At 50.5% G+C, this 12,773-nt stretch overlaps 1 protein-coding gene across 1 annotated transcript in view; it reads left to right on the top strand.

The window, feature by feature from the left end:
* LOC103678086 (teneurin-4-like) overlaps positions 1-12,773 on the top strand; it is a 279,793-nt gene that overhangs the window by 75,689 nt on the left and 191,331 nt on the right. Inside the window, exon 2 of the mRNA XM_040630911.1 lies at positions 6,627-6,728. The gene's annotated coding sequence lies outside the window, so the exon portion shown is untranslated. The remainder of the gene's footprint in view (positions 1-6,626; positions 6,729-12,773) is intronic.

Raw genomic sequence — 12,773 nt, 5'->3', positions numbered from 1 at the left:
TGCACTCAACCTGCACAGAGCTCAGGTCCCCCCCGGGAGTTGCTGGTGCAATCGCCGGGAGCCGGCGCCTCTCTGGTGTGGGAGTACAGTTAGTGATGAGCGATGCAGCAAGGGTGGCTTCGGGAAAATGCTGCCATCTGCCCTGGGTCCTGAAGGAAGACGAGGAGCCAGCGGACGTAGAAGGAGGGGAGGCTTTGCAGGCTGACCACAAAGCCAACCAAAGGCCCGGAGAGCTGGGAGCACTCCAGTGGTTGAGAACAAGTGTGTGGGTTTATCCTGCTTGTTCAAATCCCAGAATCTTTTTAAAAGCTTTTATTTATTTATTGGAGAGAGTGAAAGAGAGTGCACGAGTTGGTGGGGGGGAGCAGCAGGCAGAGGGAGGGGGAGAAGCAGACTCCCCGATGAGGGAGCCCAACTCAGGGCTCGATCCCAGGACTCTAAGATCATGACCTGAGCAGAAGGCAGACGCTTCACCAACAGAGCCACCCAGGGTCCCTGAGATCCCCAAATTTTTGATGAGGGGCTTGAAGGGTGCACGATAGTTAAGTAAAAGCAAGTTTGAGAAAATTGAGAAAACACCTGACTGATACCACAGATTCCATCAGGTTGCTTTTTAGCACTTGCAGCCGTTGGAGAATGGTTTGCTCCCCACAAGCTCTTGCTTTATGCCACACATGAACTCTGTCTTATAGGAGGCATTCTTGCGCGTCCCGTAAGCACAGGATCTTTCTCTGGTGGGAGGCCAGTATCTTCCGTCTTACTTCCGGGCAGGTGTGCCCTGAGACACACCCCTGCTCCACTCCGCCTTCTCTCTGACAAACATCCCTACAGTCACTCGGGTCTTCAATCCTTTCAAAGACAAATCTCCATGTGCTGTAGGTCTGGGCAGCTCACCTGCGAAGGACTCATGAGTCCTCGCTTGCCAAGGCTAGCATTGAGAAACCCCAGAGGAAGCACCGCAAGACAGAACCCTGAGTGGGAATCTGGATAAAACTTGTAGACCACGAAGTGGCAAATGAGCTCCTCCAGCTTCCCTGTGACACTAACGTGTCCTCACCACGAGTCTGGGGCTGGCTCACTGGCCCCACGGAGGACCTATAACAAAAGTCTTCGGGCCTTCATGAATGAGGATGACCAGTTAAAAATTCATGAGAAGATTACATAAAACCATTTGCTGCCTTTATTTCCCCCTGTGCGCATTAAAACATGCAGCTGCTCGACACGAAACATTGCGTTGCCCTGTGTGGCTCGCGGACTGGTCCTGCACGTGGCAGGTGGAAAGAATGTGGGGTCGGAGGGAAAGTGAAAGGAGCATGCCCACCCAGGGAGCTCCACCTGGCTCTGAGCACGACCGTCCAGATCTTTCCACCCTCTTGACTCACTCTCTGAAAGAGGTGCTCTTCTGTGTATGCAGTTCACCCTGTTTGGGGTGTGTGTCTCTGTGTGTGTGTTTTTCTTTTTAATCTGAAAAGTGGTCTTTGAGTCCGCAAGCAGCAGCTGCAGCTGCCAAAATTAAAATGAAATCGCCTGCTTCCTTTAGTCCTTAGGGAGAAAGCCTTAAAAAAAAAAATCCATATTCTAAATGGACTCTGGAATGTGGTGAATGTCCTCTTCTCTCCCTCTTTATTTCAACAAGGTTCCTGGCTTTGCTTTTCTCTGGAATTGGGGGAAAGAAGGAAATTAACTGCTACCGAGCTTTTATCCCAGCCCCACACACTCTGCCAGGCTGTCCCAACTGCACAAGCCAGTGTTTGAATCCAGTTGGATGCTTCATTTCTTTTCCCGCTGCCGAGCGCCCTCCTGTATCCTGTTAGATAGATCCCAGATCCCTCAACCTGGTCCAATTCTGACCGGAGACCTGGGAGGCTTGGTATTATTAAGATGTTATTGAAAATGTTGGCACATATAATTGGCTTAGATTAGAAACCAAAGTTCTTAGCAGGGTAACAAGGTGAAGTCGTCTGTACCAATGATTGCATGATAATGAGACGGTTTTGAGACGATCGGATGTGCTCTTGAAGGTGTTGCTTCAAAGCCACTCTTCAAACCAGGCTGGGAAAATAAAATCCCACAGGAGCTGAAGCCTCTGTGGTTTGTTTGGATCTTAGAACAAGGTGACTAAGGGAGAAAGGGATAACCGTGCTCTGGGAAGTGAAGGTACAATAGTCACTGACTTCAAGGAGGTCCCAGGCTGGTGAAAGGGAAAGACATGCGGACCAATAATTAAAAGACGTTGGTAATAAAAACTAGGTCAAAGATACAGACCACTTGCTATAGTTTCAGCTTTTTTTCCTCCAAAAATCCATTTCTTCAGCTGGGACTTTGTGAGGACGAGAGCCACCTCACGGGGAGAGCAGTGCCCAGAATGCTGAACATGAAAAGAGGAGAAGAAATTATTTTATGTGCTTATGTCTGTGCCAAGGGTCTGCCATTTAGCCTAATCCCTTATAATCATCCCTGTTTAATAATGAGGAAATGTAAGGAGCTCAGTGGTTTGCCCCAGGCTGCAGAGCCGGTAATTGGGTGCGGTGAGATCCGGACCCCTCGATTTGCTTCTAAAGCCCCTGCTCTTCCCGTCGCACGAGGCTTCCTCTAAGAACGTATGCACTCTTGATTGTCAGGTGTATACAGCCTACCATGACCTGTAGTTAGGAAGTCTTTTTTCCCTCCTAGAAAAAAAACCCAAGTTTTAAGAGCAGGCATCTTTTGTTTAAAAAGGACTTTATTTACTTATTTATTTGAGAGACAGAGCACAAGATCGAGAACACACGAGTAGGGGGAGGGTCAGAGGGAGAAGCAGACCCTCCGCCAAGCGGGGAGCCTGACGCAGGCTCGATCCCAGAACCACGGGATCATGACCTGAGGTGAAGGCAGACGTTTCACCGACTGAGCCACCCAGGTGCCCCTAATAGCAGGCGTCCTGATGGGAGCGATCCCTGGTCATCTCCAGGCTGTGGCTATGACAACCCAGTTCAGGGGTACTGAGTCCTCTGGGCAATCCTCCCGAGCAGTGGAGCCAGCCCAGAGTGTAGAAACGCTTGGGCCTCACGGACATTGTACATGGCCCGAGCAGATTCCTGGCTATTCCAAAGATGCTCCACCCGGGCTCCCGGGTCCGCTGCCCCTGCTCCCATGACTTAGCGAAGAAGGGAAGGACAAAAGCAGCACTCCCCTCTAAAGGGAGAGGATGGTCTCCTGCTACCTTTGAAATTCTCTGCAAGAGACAGCCGTCTGTGGTGATTGGGACTCTGCTCAAGGCATTGTCTTAGCTCATTGATTTGTGGTCACTTTGGGGAAAACGAACAGAAGCAAAGGTGCTCTGTGCTTCATTCCACCTGGGCCTCTTAAAGGCAGTCCAGGAAACGATCACATTCTGCCCACCGTAGGGTAGGCAGGAAGGTGCTCTGGAAGCAGAAGGTGTACTGAGAGGATCAGAGTTCGGGTGTCCTGTGCTGGGTCTCAGCACGCTTTATGGCTCAACTGGAAAGAAAAAGAACAGGGTTTAAATTTCGTCTCCACCACTTCCTAGCTGGGGGATTAGAGGCAAGCAGCTTAAATTCCCTGAAGTCTCCTTTTCTTGCCTGCAAGTCTGGAAGGATAATGCTTGCCTACCACGGTTGTTTAGAAGGTTCCGTGAGATCAAATACCAGCCGGCCCCTAACACTCGGCCCAATGCTTGGCATGCAGTGAGGAACTTCCTCTCCCTCTAGCTCATGCTGTGCCAGCCTTGCCAAATTCCTCTTCTTACAGCAGATCTCCAGTCCTGTCTCATCTCTGCTCAACTGCCCTTAGTGGCTCCTAATTACTCACTGAGTAACAGCCGTCCTCTCTGGCTCGGTGTTCAGGGCCCTGCTTGTTGGAGCCCACGTCACCTGTCAGGTGCATCGTCCTCCACTTCCCTCCACAGAGCCCACATCCGGGGAAGCTGGGCTACACGCCTGGCATGCTTTCCCCTCCAGTGCTTTACTCCCTGGTACAGAGTACGTGCCTTGACCCCAGGCTGCCCGCCTGACACAGTCTCTGATGCCAGGCTGAGCTGAAAAGGTCTGTTGTCCAGTGAACGCTCCCTGAGCTGTCAGCCACCCTGGTCTCTTCCTTCCTCTGTCCCCCTCGCTGGCCTTCATCTGTATCTCTTACAAAATGGCCAGGCCTTATCGTTCCTGGCAGGGCTGTGAGCTTCCGGAGGGCAGGATCTGCTTCCAAGTCATCAGTGGGTCCTGTATGACACCTCGCCCTCCGTACATGAACGAGTGAGTGAGTGAGCAAGGGAAGGAATAAATGAAGGCTCCACTGCCTTCCGAGCTGGGTTTCCCCTCCATCAAATGCTAGTTACGTAAGCACCTCTGAGATGGTCAGTCCACCCATGAGCCTTTTCCTTTCACTCATTTTGGCCTTTGTTGGAAGTACTTCAAAAAAGAGGGAATTCAGGGATGTGAATTGAAGAGAAAATAAACAGGAGAAAAGGAGTTGAGGTTTTCCCTAAAGCCCTGGCCAAGAGGAAGGTGGAAGGGGGAGGTTAACTAGTCCCTCGGCTTTCCTAAGAGGGGGAGGGACCCTAAGACTCAGGCCAGGGTCCAGCGCACAAGCTGTGGCCTGAAGCTATGGGGGCAGAGTGGAATTTTAAGACAAGAGAGAGGGGTTTGAGGGAGACGCTGAGTATTTTGTCTGAGTCACTGCCTTTGGCCAAGACCCCGGCTGGACCCTTGCCGGCAAAGCCAAGAACTCTGAGTCCTAAAACCCACCAGATGCTGGGCCCGTGGGGCGAGGCCCACACACAGGAGAAGGAGCCTCTTACTATGCCCATTGTAACAGAAAAACAATCTCCGCGAATCTCCGAAACTTTGGTAGGGATGCTTGCAATGACCAAGGCGTGGTGAATAGAAGTTAAGGGCATGGTAGCCATGACTGCTCTTTTAGGATGCCTGAAATGGTAGTCCTGTGCTCTGTGGAGTACCGCCTGTTTCTTACTACAGGGCCTGTAGGGTGGTTTCTAAAGGCTTTTCTTGCTGTGCCTCTAGGTTGTGTCAATTCTGTTCCTGCCCGACAGGTCTTCTGTTCTGGGGTGTTCGGGAGCCTGACCTGTGAGGACGGGGAAGGGGATAGTCTGCACTTGGGCCTGGTCCGTGTTCTTGCCTGATACAGGTCCTCTTTGATCAGAATAACAATTTACGATAGAGAAACAGGAAATTCAGATGAAGCTAGCAAGATGTCACACTTCAGAAAACTGTGTTTTTAATAGAGATGACCACTAATTCCTCACCTTATAATGAACAATCTTGTCTTCTTACCTAGGCTCCTACCTATATTTGGCAAATAGGTATTCAGGGAATTTCTAAAACGTAATTTTTACCTCAAATGCCTAAATGCACCCTTCATGCCTTCTTTTTCAGCCTCGTGCATCTTTTGTATAAAAAGGCATGTGCGATGTTTTCAGTGGGTGTGGTGGTTGGTCCAGGAGACAGTAAACAGATCTTGGGTCTGCGAAGGCCTGTGTTCAAATTTCATTCCCCATCCTGCGATGACCTGAAGGAGATGACGTAAAACCTTTTTTAAAAATTTTTTCACGTCTAGCTTTTTATCTTTTTTTAAGATTTTATTTATTTATTTGAGAGATGGAGAGTAAGCATGAGCAGAGGGAGAGGCAGAGGGAGAAGCAGACTCCCCACTAAGCAGGGAGCCTGATGTGGGGCTCGATCCAAGGACCCTGAGATCATGACCTGACCTGAAGGCAGACATTTAACCAACTGAGCCACCCAGGTGCCCCGACTTAACACCTTTGAGCTTCCCCTTACTTTTCTTTTGAGTAGGGTAGCATTTCTTTTACTCGTTTCATCAACCTTTATTGTGTGCAGGTATCTCCTTAGGCACTGAGATCACAGATGAATCAAATTCACCGTCGTAGAATTCTAGGGGCAGAGAGGACCTCACCGGTCACCAGGTTCAGAGTTTCCCTGTTTCATACGAGGGAACATAGGCTCAAAGAGAGGATGAGGTTTGCTAGAGGTTGCAGTGTGACACGCGTGTGTGCCAGAGCCAGAACTCTTGTGTGTGAGGAGCTCGGCCCAGATGACTCCCAACACACCCATGTGGTATATCCCAGGAAGGTCGCCATTTTATAGGGCCGGACACTAAGGGCCGAGGAGGTTTAGTGATGCATTTATTTGCCTGGTGAATCAATGATTGAACTGTTGAGGGGGGCCAGGGCCTCGCACCCACCCTTTCTCCCCCATCCTCTATCACCCACCTCCCCCAGAGCACCTTTGCTCCAAGTCCTTGCGGGGCACTAGGGTCGTAAAGAGAACTAATCTGCAGTCCCTGCCCTTGAGGGGTTTGGTCAGACAAGACCATTACTCCCACAGCCCAGGATAAGATGGGGAAACCGAGGAAGGTATGCCAGAGCTGCCCAGGAAAGCTGCAGAAGGAAGTATATTCTGGTGGGATTCACAGGGTATTTGGGACCCCCACCCCCACCCCCAGCTGCTTCTCTTCCTTGCTGTAGGATCAGGGACAAGCCCCTCCCCCCACTGGCATGTGTTTGCAATGACTGCTGGGGAGAAATCTGTGGGAAAGGGTCCAGGGCATCTTGCCACCTCACTCAGTAGGGTCTGTGTTCTCTGCTTCAACAGAAAGGATCCTTCCCTGTCGTCCAGGATCCGATGGCCCTGGAGAGAGGGCTGCAGGGCCCAGGGACACAGCTGACTCTTCAGAACGTGCTGACATGGAGCCAGGTCAGTCCCGTTGTCTGCTCTGATTTTCTGTGTCATCAGTTGCAAACCTGTGGTCTTAACAAGAAATGCCATCTTGGAATCTGAAACCATGCATATTTTTTGGTTGAACGCTCTGGCCACTAAGCGGCATGGGGAGTAGCAGGAGGGTAGGCCAGAGTGGAGGTATCCTTTCTGGGGAGCAGATGCAGTAGGAGGAGTGGTGGGTGCTGGAAGCCCAGCCAGCAGCCAGCACGGGGGGAGGGCAGGACAGGCAAGGCCTAGGCATCCAGGTGGGATGTAACGTGGGCGCGGGCAGTGGAAAGCACCGTGCAGGTCCGGGACCACGGGGGCAGCAGTGGCCATCAGGATCATTCCCGAATCCGGAAGACCAGGGGCAGGGTCCAGAGTTTGATGGTTACACGTTGAGCTGAGCTGGAGTGGATCAGAGGCATAGTTGAGAGTGTGGCAGGAGGAGGTGAGTGGGTGGCAGCCCGGACTGGGGGTTGGAGGCCAGGTCCAGCCGGCCAGAACGGCCCTCTCGAGGCTTGTCTTCATACTGCCGTGTAGAGGAACTATGACATAAATGGTACAAAGCACCTGGGTTGTGTCATGGAAATGGAAGGATGCTTCACGCTAGAGAAGGTAGCATCCTAATGGAGGCTAGGTCGTGGTGAAGAAGGCTGAAGAGGCACAGGAGCCAGGACTCAGGACCCAGGAGCCAGGGCGCGAGGCCTTTAGTGAAAACCTACTGTGAACCAAGCACTTTTTCTTATCCTCCAAGCACTCTTGCAAGGTGGACGTGTGAGTCTCGCTAGGCTCAGTTGTGCTCCAGTAATAAATGAACTCTAGAATCTAGATGGCTCGACACGGCACAAGCGTATTTCTTGTTCCTGCTCCGCGTCCAGCCGAGGGCGGTGGAGGACTCTGCTCTCCCGAGCGACGCCGGACAGGCTGATGAGAACTGCTGGGTTGTAGGGATACCGCCTGGAGCATCTGGCCACCTTGGTCTCTGCTGGTGAGGCAGAGAACCAGAAGACTGAGAGCTGGCCCATAAACGCTTTGGTCCAGAAGTCACCCACAGCCTGTGGGCATGGTCCTGCCTGACTTCTAGGGCTCTGGGAAATGTGGGGAAAACCAGGTTATTGGATGTAACTGTCTCTGCCACAGAAGATATTATTTCTGTCTAAGAGGCAAGAAAATCGAGGTGCAGAGAAATTAACTGTGTTGTCTGAGATCTTCCAGCTAGAAAGTGCTAAAGCCTAGATCTTACATAACCTCTGATTCCGTCATTTATTTGGCAATTCAACAAAGGCATACTGATTCCGAAAAGTAAGGCTGGCACCAAGCTAGGCTCTGCAGATATCCCAGGGAACGAAAGCAGAGGTCGCTTCTGCTCTCAGCCTGAAGAATGTGTAAGTACAAACCAGGAGGAGCGCTCATCCATGCAGACACGGCCGTCTGAGGAGAGCTGTTAACACTATTAGCTTTTCGTATAGAAGGATGGGTAAAATGGGGTCACGTTTATTGAGGCATTGTGCCAAGTACTTGATTTACGCCTCTCATTGAACTCAGGGAGCCCCTCGAGGTAGTCCTTTCCATCCCATTTGTGAGATCAGAACACTGAGACCTACTCAGTGAGGTAAGCTAACTAAACTAAAGGTGAGCTCATCGATCCTAACCGTGCTCGCTTGTAAACGTGAATGGCAGAAGAACACATTGAACCTTGCCACCCCCACTTCATGGAAACCCAGGAACTATGCTCTCCCCTTCCTCCTCTAAACTCTGCATCCCGGCCTTTCTCCTGTTGGTTCCCGCAGCATCCTCCTGGGTGTCATATGTGAACATGGTGTTCAGCGACAGGAGAGGGAGCGTTGCAGAGGCCAGACACTGGGTCGGTCCCTCATCCCGTGCTGGTGCCGCCCGTAGAGCTGGGCCCACAGCACGGCTTGTTGAACTCAAGGGAGGAGGGAAGCCATTGCAGAAATATAGGTAGTGGGATCTGAGTCTGGTAGGATGGGGTCGAATCTGAGCCCTGGCACAGGCTCATCCTTCTGTCTAGAATGTTCTTTCTCTCTCTGGCCTCATCTCCCCTCGTCCCTCCCATTGCACACTGTGTTATATGTACACTGTCCATCACTTATATACATCACCATGTATGTCCATCACTTCGCTCCCCCCCTCAGCTCGTGGGACCACCTCCTCTGTCCCCACACTGGTCTAAGCCATGGTCTCGTGCCTGGATTATCGCAGTGGGCTCCTCATGGGGCTCCGCTTCCGCCCTTCTCTCTGGGACTCTGGCACCGGTCAGATCGGATCAATTCTCTGCTCCAAACCTGCTGTGTGCCCCCATCTTTGGCAGAGGAAAAGCCAAAGGCCTCACGGTGACCCACTAGGACCTAAATGAGCCCACCCGTCTCCTGTCCGACCCCATCTCTTCTGTGCACCCCTCACTCACGCCGTTGGCCTCTTCACTGTGCCTTGAACCATGAACACACTCCCACCTCAAGACATAAGGCATAGATGCCTTTTCTCCGGTCTTGGGGAAAGCTCTCCAGGCAGAGCAGCGGCAGGGAACAGACCGCCACATCTCATCCAAGTGGGCGGAGCACGCATAGGCTGAAATGTGCCAAACACAAGTGTCTGCTGCTCGGGGAGCGGCAGGAGGCCTGTCCTCACCACCCCGTGCGAGGGGCCACCCTCCCAGTCCAGGCCTTCCTGTGCCCTGTTCCATCTGCTCGTGTCCATGTGACACTTCTCTCCACCTGTGGCATCATCTCTTACTCTGTAAGCTTGGCTGTGGTCTGTCTTCCCCATTGGGACAGAAGCTCCATGAGGGCAGGGATTTACTTTGGACTGTTCCCTGCAGTGTTCTTCCTCCCGGAACAGGCACTCGGTAAGCACATACTGAATGAGTGAATGAAGAAACATACTTTCACATCAGGTTCCACATCGATATTTGCTTACATGCTATTGTTTACACCCTCGTGCTTTTCTATATGCTATTCCAAACCCTTCCTGGAATGGCCCCACTGCCCTTCTCCCCCAGCTAACCTCTTGCTCTTTCTCACTCACTCTGCCTGCCCAGGAGGGCCCAGTGCCCGTAGCAACACACAGCCTGGGCATTATCTTGCCATCCCCATGAGCCCTGGGATGTCAAGGGCAAGTGCAGCATCTTGTCCTCAAGCTGCTCCCCCCCCCATGCCTGGGGGACAGCTCGAGTCCTGCTACTGTTTGCTGGCTTGAGCGAGGTGGACCAGAGCACCATGCAGAATTGCAGTCCAGGGGCCACTGCTTTCCTCCCCTGCATGTCACCTCACCCACAATCAGGAGGCAGGGAGCCCTTGCTGCCAATTCAGTCTCCTCCTGCTTAACGCCTGCCTCAGAGATCAGGAAGATGAGGCAAATGGGACACTAATGAAATGCAGAGAGAAAACTAAATTGGGAGGTGTTGCAAACACTGAGGAGGAGGGAGACTGATTTAAAAGGATCTCACCAGGGTGGGAGGGGGAGTGCAGTGCGGGAGTGCGGAGCCCTGGAGTTAGTGTCCCATGCCCACCTCTGACACCTGTGTGTGGGGTGGCCTGCATGATCCCTTTAGCTCCAGGGGCTTCACTTTTCTGACTTTAAATTAGGAGTCTTTTAATTGATTGACTCATTTGTTCATTCCAGCCTTTCCACCAACTTGCCAAAAAAGATTTGAGTGGGTTAACAATCTTAACTTCATTAATTAATTAAGACCAAGAGCATTTAATGCAAAATTAAGGTAAAAGGTAAGAGAGAAAAAAGGGAAGGCGAGGGGGCACCTGGGTAGTTCAGTCAGTTAAGCATCTGCCTTTGGCTCAAGTTGTGGGGTCCTGGGGTCCTGGGATCAAGTCCCATATTGGGCTCTCTGCTCTACAGTGAGTTTGCCTCTCTCTCTCTCTCTCTCTCTCTCTCTCTCTCTCTGTGATCTCTCTTGCTTTCGCTGTCTCTCAAATAAATAAATAAAATCTTTAAAAAAAAATGGGAAGGGGAGAAGAAAAATATTTCCAGGGCCTCTCAGAGAGGGGGTTCTGGGAAAAGGGTTACAGGTGAGGTGCTGGTTGCTGATGACCTTTAGGGATGGAAGAGTTCTGGTCAAATGGTAGTGGTGATGACCAGTGTTTCAGAGCATTTCACAACTGCTGTGTGATCCTTCAGTTATAGGCATTGTCTGCTGTGTGCCAGGGACGCTCACAGGGCATTTTTTCTCTGTTTCATTGAATGTTCACAGTGCCCTGCAAGATGGTCTTTGAAAAGCCCATTTTCCAGATGAGACGACTGAGTCTCTGAGACACTGGTCGTCTCTTCAGGAAATGGTGCTGGGATGATGGCAATCCACATGCAAAAGCATGAAGTTGGACCTTTCCTCACACTACTTCATAGCTCAAGCTATAAACCTTGGAAGAAAGCATAAGCATAAATGCTCATGACCTCAGATTAGGCAGGCAGTGGTTAGTCACACACAAAAAGGAGGGAAAAAATACATAAATTGGACATCATCAAAATTAAAAATTTTTGTGCTGCAGAGAACACCATATGGGAAGTGAAGATGAGCCTGGAATGGGAGAAAATATTTGCAGCCATAGATCTCACAAGGGATTTGTATGCAGAATATATAAAAAACTCTTAAACTCAGCGATAAAAAGACAAAGGGCCTAATTCAAAAATGGGCAAAGAGTTTGAATAGGCATTTCTCCAAAGGAAACAACAGAAATGGCCAATAAGCACATCAAAAGATGTTCCACATTTTTAGTCATCAGGGAAATGCCAATCAGAGCCATTGAGTTACTTGTGTGGGCCCTGCCTTCCTAACAGCGAAGTCTCCTGAACACAGCTCCCCAAGCTTGGGGAAGAGGGGCTGCTAGTGAGAGGCCTGGTCTGCCACTAGGGTTTTCACAGGGAGAGGAAGGAAAGGGAGGGACAGAGAGAGGCAGGCAAGACAGAAGGGTTCAGCCAGGGGCAGACTGCCTGTGGGCTCTTTTCCCAGTAATGGACAGAAATTGCCATCTGAGAAGGCTTCCCAGGGCCAGTTATGCCCTGGCCCTCTTCACGGTAAGACCTACAGCAGCAGTTCTCAAACTCTCTGGTTTCAAGACCCTATTTGACTCTTCCAAATTATTAAAGACCCCAAAGGGTTTTTATGTGGATTATCTCTATCAAAATTTGTCAAACTAGTAATTAGCACTGAAAAAAAAACATTAAAATCATTATTTATAGTTTATTTAAAGTAATAATAATAAAGCCTTACGTTAACATAAGTAACACATTTTTATGAAAATGACTTTTCCACAAAAAATAAGCAAAAATTGTATAGAGTGGCATTGTTTTACATTTTGGCAAATCTCTTTAATATTTGGCTTAACGGAAGATATATCTGTTTCTGCATTCAATCTGGAAAACTCCCCTGTATACTGATAAGAGAACAAGGATGAAAAGGGCAATATTTTAAGTAGTCTTGACCTCACCGACTTCCCGGAAGGGTCTCAGGGACCTACAAGGATCCCTAAGCTACACTTTGAAAGCTGGGCACGAGAAGTAAGGTCCTTGCCAGAGTCCAGCAGAGTGTAGAAGAGGTCATCCGTCAGCCTAATAAAAACAGAAAGAGAAGTGAGGACAGTCTGAGGGGAGAGGCAACAAGAATCCACCTGGACTGAAGCCTGGCTGCCCTGGGGAGGCCTCCGGCCTCAGGCCTTTTGCACATGATATTCTCTTGGCCCAGAGCGCCTTCTCCATCTTGGTCTATTGGCAAAATCCTCCTTGTGCTTTAAGGTTAACTTTGGACACACCTGCCTCTGGAAAGCCTTTCTTACCATCCCTAACATCCTCACGGCTGGGCTAAGCCCTCCTCCACACCCAGCACCCTGATGGGGCCACCAGGGTGAGCATTACAGCAGGGGAGCAGCTGGGAGGTTGAGACCTACTGGTGAGGTAGGGAGAGGAGCTGGGGCCTTTTGTTCTTCTTGTTTAAGAAGCGAGAAGCCACTGGAAAGTTTTTCACAGGCATCTGCTTGATGGTGTACAAATTTATATGTACAGAGAACAGCA

The sequence above is a fragment of the Ursus maritimus genome, unplaced genomic scaffold (genome assembly GCF_017311325.1).
Source record: "Ursus maritimus isolate PB19 unplaced genomic scaffold, ASM1731132v1 scaffold_16, whole genome shotgun sequence".
Lineage (NCBI taxonomy): Eukaryota > Metazoa > Chordata > Mammalia > Carnivora > Ursidae > Ursus > Ursus maritimus.
This window is presented reverse-complemented; position numbering and strand designations above follow the sequence as displayed.